The following is a 6236-nucleotide window of genomic DNA, read 5'->3' on the forward strand; positions in this document are numbered from 1 at the left end:
GTAGAGGGCAACTCCCAGAACAAAGAAATGGTTGCCCTTATGACATGGACTAGCCCAGATGGAGAACAGGGAAAGATACACCCTTTAGTGGCAAAGAACCTCACTGCCAATTTACTAGGGCAAGATATGCTAAGACATATGGATGCCGTAGTCACTACAGACCATTGAGCATCATATGATGATATCCTAGATGGGGAAGAAGTACAAAGGCTTAAACAGGATCTAGAGGGAGTTAAGGAAAGGGATTTTTTTAACTTTCATAATTACAGAGAAGAACATAGGGGACCCGCTCGGGTGCATCACCAATCCTAAAGGCCACTGCCCCCTGAGTGCCTCCCATTAGGTGGAAGCCAGGAAGCCCAATCTGGGTGGAGCAGTGGCCATTGACCAAACCTAAACTTAAAGCCCTCAACCTTCTGGTGGAGGAACAGATAAGCCTCGAGTATATCCGCCCTTCTATAAGTCCTTGGAACACACCCTTATTTGTTATTCAAAAGGCCTCTGGGGCTTGGCAGATGCTCCAAGACCTACATAAGGTAAATGAAAGGATGGAGCTAGTAGGAACGCCCCTAAGAGGCATGCCCTGGACTCCTGCTATACCTTCAGAATATACTTTGGTTGTGCTTGATATTAAAGATTGTTTTTTTCTATCCCTCTGCATCCAGATTACTCTGAGAAGTTTGCTTTCTCTATACCTTAATTTTTCCCAGCCTGAACGGAAGTTTGAATGGACGGTGCTGCTACAGGGTATGGCCAATAGCCTGGCCTTCTGCCAACAATACTTGGCCACACTTTTAGAGCCTGTGCTGGGTTCAGATACCTTCCTTGTCTATGCCTACATGGATGATATGATTCTGGGGCACCGAGACCCAAGCTGCCTGGAGGGCCTTCTGACCCAGGTTCTCGCCATATTAAAAAAGGGGGGTTTTACCATAGCCCTTAATAAAATTCAAAATGTAGCTCCTTTTAAGGTGCTTGGGACCCACCTTACCTTGTCTCAGGCCAGCCCCCTTAAGCCTTTGCTGGATATTCCAGCCTCTCTAACCTTAACCAAACTTCAGAGTCTTTTAGGGGAAATCAATTGGTTGTTGCCATGGGCTTCTGTCCCTAAAGATAGTCTTGTGCCCTTATTTGCCTTGCTAAAAGACAGGACGCCGCAAGAAGTTATTACAGTTACAGACAACCATAGGACAATATTTTTGCAGTTCCAAAAAGCCCTGGATAAAGTTTCTCTAAAGAGGTATTCTATTAGTGAGCCCATTTCCCTTTGGTTGTTTGCAGGGCTCACATTAATATCAGCAGTTTTAACTCAAAATGGGGAGCCATTAGAGTGGGTTCACACTCCCCTGGGGGGCACACCTCAGGTGTACTCTCAAGCACACCAACTTGCAGATGCTATTGTGAAGGGAAGGACGCAAGCCCAAAGGCATTATGGCCTCGACCCTCACTCCATTGTTTTTCCTTTTCGGATGGCAGACATTGAGTGGCTCACTTGAACCAATGCTCGTCTTGCTCTCTCCTTGGAGGGGTTTCTAGGCCAAATTGACTGCCATTATGGGCCATCCAAATAGACTGTCATGTCATGGCGACTTCCCCTCAAAATACCATCTCTATTTTCTTCTACGCCTATTCCTGGCGCCCTCCATGTTTTTACTGACAGAGGTAAAGCAAGCTGTGCATATGCAGCCTTTGAGGAGCAACAAAAGACCCCGAACCAACAAAGATTTCAACCTTGTCAAGGGTCAGCACAATATAAGGAAATGCTGGCAGTAATTATGGCCCTTCAGGACATTCAAAAACCCTTTAATTTATATTCTGATAGCCTATATATGATTAACTTGCTCCCTCATATTCCCCAGGCACATATTAAGCTGGATGAAAACCCTATTTCCCCCCTTATGGTTACCCTTAAGGGCCTATTAGAAGGGCGGTTAGCCCCTATTCATAGTCAACATTTGAGAGGGCATTCAAATCTTCTGGTTTTTTTTTCCCTAGGCAATAAGTGGGCAGACCAGTTAGCTACTGGCACACAAGCATTAACATTACAAGAGGCTACCTGTTTTCATGATTTTACCCATATTAATTGGATAATTGGAGAGGTCTTCAGCATAGATTTCCTCAGATTCCTGTAAAGGACCTCAAAAGGATAGTACATACCTGTAAAACATGCCAGCCTTTCTTAAAAGTGACCCCGTTACAACCCCTAGGGGTAAATCCCAGAGGCCTTAAACCCAACATCCTCTGGCAAACGGATGTTACTCATTTCCTGGCCTTTGGTAAGTTTAAATATATCTTTGTCTCTATAAATACCTACTCAGGAGCATGCTGGGCCACAGCATATACAGGAGAAAGAACTAAACATTCACAAGCACATTTTCTTAAATGCTTTGCCACCTTGGGTCTACCAACAAAAGTTGAAACCAATAATGGACACTGTTTTGTTAGCAAAGCAATGTCAGAGTTTTTGGACAAATGGCATATTAATCATACTACAGGAATTCCCTATAATCCCCAAGGCCAAGCAATTTTAGAAAGAAATCATCAATGTCTTAAAGAGCAATTATTAAAACAAAAAATGGGAGTTAGCCCCCATATACAGTTACAGATAGCTTTGTTTTTAAATTTTTCAAAAGGAGCAACTGAATCCAGATTTCAGAAGCACTGGGGACAACTAAAACCTAAGCCCCAAGTGAAAGTCAGGTGGAAGGACCCCCTGACACAACAATCGAGTGGACCTGACCCCCTAGTTACTATGGGCAGGGGATTTGGATGCGTTTTCCCCATAGGGGAGTCCACTCCCATTTGGATCCCTGCCAGGAACCTTAAGTTTTTACCCATTTCCTCTATACAGGAGGATACCCAAGAATAAGCTAACCAACAACAACAACAACAACAACAACAAAAAGGCCATGGCCTAGGCTTGTGTTTTAAAGACAAAAGCCAGAAAGACAATTATTAACCATCCCCAAGGGTAACCAGCCCTTGAGAAGTTCTTGTGTTCTCTAACAATTGCAGATGTCAATACTCCACTGTTGGCTGTCCTGACTCTTCCAGTCCTGTGAACGGCCCTATGGAATCTGCATCAACCTCAGCAGGTGACCTGGGCAGTGATCAACGTTGGCAATGCAGAAATCATCAGTAGCACCACAAGAGAAGCTGTCCCTTCGACCTGGTGGCCTGACCTTCATTTTGATCACCACCCTATGGACTGTTTAATATTTTTGTAGGAGTTAATTATTTTAATGTTACCTGCTTTAATTGTTCTTTTACTAATTGCGTGTATAGCAGCATTGAATCCATACTTATGTGAAACAACCACCTTTTGTTATGCTTCCAGCTTAGATCTTGTCCAACCGCACAGGCAAATAGCTGGATTAGAACAATCCCCACCTCTGGACTCTGAAGTGGCAAAGACTGCTATCCCATCCTTCACTAAGGTTAAAGGACTAGTAGTGACATTTCCTGGCCTGGTAATGCTTTTGCTGATGGTTTTTTCTCTCCCTCTCTTGCATTATACGTGCACTGCAAAACTCTTATGAGCTTAGCCAGCCAGTTATCAAGCTCTAAATGAATGAATTTCCCCCCACCCCCCCCGAGAGGAATCGCAGCCAGAGACAGGTAAGAGGGGGTGTCAGTCTGACCAACCTAAGACAGGGCCTTCAGCTTCCCTCTGAAGAAGTTGCCGATGACGGGTAAGGCAGACAAGGCGATTCACCCAACCTAAGACAGGCGGGTTCGCTTCTTTAAACAAAGACTGGGGGAGATGATGTTGGGAGCCATTGGGAGCTGACAGTAAAGCTCAAAGGTCATCTTTACCCCTGTGCTAGCTTAAAGGCACGTACAAGGAACTGGCTTACTTAAAAGACACCAGGCACCCAGGAATTAATTGAACTGCTTGCGACATTTCTAACTGTGGTGGGACTGATGTTTATTATTGTGCTAGGTGGGGATGTGAGGTAACTGGGACAGGCTCTTGGATCATGCACAAGGGCCCTCCCTATCCTTATCTGGCCCCCCAGACTTGTCTGGAACCCCCTGTGTAGGCAATGTTATCCTTACCAATGTAATCCTGTTAAAACAACTTTTACAGAGGAGGGAAAAGGATAACTGGGAGGTGGGTCTGCCATTAAAAAAAAAGGCGGGGGGAATCTGTGGAGCACATGGGCAGCAAAGATGGCACTGGGAGGGGGTTGAGTGGGCAGAACCTAATTTACTGTAGAGTACATGGCCAGCCAAGATGGCTCTGGGAGAGAGTAGAGTGGGCAGACTCCAATTGATCTTCTGATCAGTGCTGAACCAGCCCGTGAAGGCTCAGGTGAATGATAGGGTGGGACCTCCTTGACAGTGATTGGTTCCTCTTCCTCCCTTACCACGCCACCCACCCTCTTTGTCTTTAAAAAGAGGCTGCTCTCTGTTAATAAAAGACTTTTCTACCTGCTGGATTTGGCTCCCCCCTCTGATTGTCTCCCGGGCTGAGGGAGGCTGGGGAATGGGCGAGTGCCTCACTTACATTTCCTCAGACCCCGTCCATCTTTTGTGGGACATATCAGTACACCAATCCAGACTTTATGTATAGCACAGCTAACTTAATTTTATACCATCTCTAACGTAAGCTCCAATTTCAAGACATACTTATACCATTTGCTACATACTTATACTTTCTGAGGTTTGTCTTCTTTCCTTTCAAACATTTATAGACAATCCTTACTTTTCAAATCCTTTCTTATGCAGGATACTAATTTTTCCCCAATTCCTTTCCCAAGGCTTTCTTTACCACCCTCCTCTTTTCAGTTTCTTGAGCATCTTTGTGGTTAGAGTTTAAGACTGCCCAATTTTCCTTTGGCTTGCGGAATCTTTATCTTAGAACAGCCCTAAGGCACCACTGTGATGCAGAAGCTTGCTAGATTTTAAGGCTAAGAGTAGGGCTGGGTCTAATTTACCATATCAGAGCCAAACCAGGCTGTGACAATAGAGTGGATTTCCAGTCACTATGCACTGAAGTGCCTAAGGCAAGCAAGCCAGTGATATCCTTGTCTCCAATATCCACTGTGGGAATAGAGAGGGTTTCTGGATATCACCCAAAAGAATGTCCCACAAGATCTTAGATTTAGCATCTGTCAACCAGGAAGCAGACTCAGATGATGTAATCAGGCAGGAGTTCCTCCAGGTGACTGTCAGGCCATCCTTGAACTTTACCCATTAGGGTATACAGCAGCAGCAGCAGCAGCAGCAGCAGCTGCAGGGTCTCTCAGTGACTCCAAGGGACTGTTACCTCATGTTGGGCTGCAAATTCCTACACAGACTGGTTAAGGATGCAAGTAATACATAGGCTTGGCAGGCTGTGGCCCCGTTGGTTTTTAAGAACATTTAGACAATAGCCCAGGACAATTTACCAAAATAACAACTTTTTTGCTAACCAGATATTTTTGTAAATAGACACGAAGGCTTACTCTTGTAATCATTTTTGACAGATGCAATCTCCACACTTGCACACCTAAAACTGTTAACACTATTCTTTATGCCTTTTTCTTAAAAAAAAAATATTTTGCCTCATTTTTACAAAACTGACTCTGGACTCTTGATCTTAAAAAGGTGGTAGAAGGGCGATGGTCCATCTTCTGTAACTTCTTCAACCTGACTTCAGGGGCGTTGATCCTACCTAGCCAGGAACCTATAACCTTAGCCTATTTTACAAAGTGGCTATCAGGGTTAGATGTCATTAAGAACAATATTTAAATTCTGATAACTGCACAGACCTTTTCTCCAGCTACATCAGTGTAGCTTGTTTAGCACTCCGGTTTGCAAAAGCATATTTCTAGATGGCTTAGGAATGTGATCTCTAGTGACCCTAACAATGCCTAAATTACCTTTCCAGGCCTTTAGACAGATGTTAATAGAAACACACTCTCAGGTTTACAAACTTTTTCCTGAGCAGATGAATTTCATGTAGCTGGTGTCAGCTCAATAGTTACTGCCAATTAGAGCTTTTTGCACATAAAGGGGTTAAGATTTAAACTATCCCCCACATTTTATAACAATAGCTTTTTACTATCACAGAAGACTGGCAAGTTCCTGTCCCTTACAAGGTAGTCATGAACATTAGGCATGATTACAAACTATTCCCATGACCTCCTGGCTCTGAACAGTTTTGAAGGGCCACACACAAATGATTCTAGGATCTGACATTTCTGCCATCCAAGCAGTGAGTTACTGCCTCTGGATACTCCTCCATTGCT

This window comes from Dipodomys spectabilis, unplaced genomic scaffold, assembly GCF_019054845.1.
Source record: "Dipodomys spectabilis isolate Male_0828 unplaced genomic scaffold, ASM1905484v1 ptg000159l, whole genome shotgun sequence".
NCBI classification, from domain to species: Eukaryota; Metazoa; Chordata; class Mammalia; order Rodentia; family Heteromyidae; genus Dipodomys; species Dipodomys spectabilis.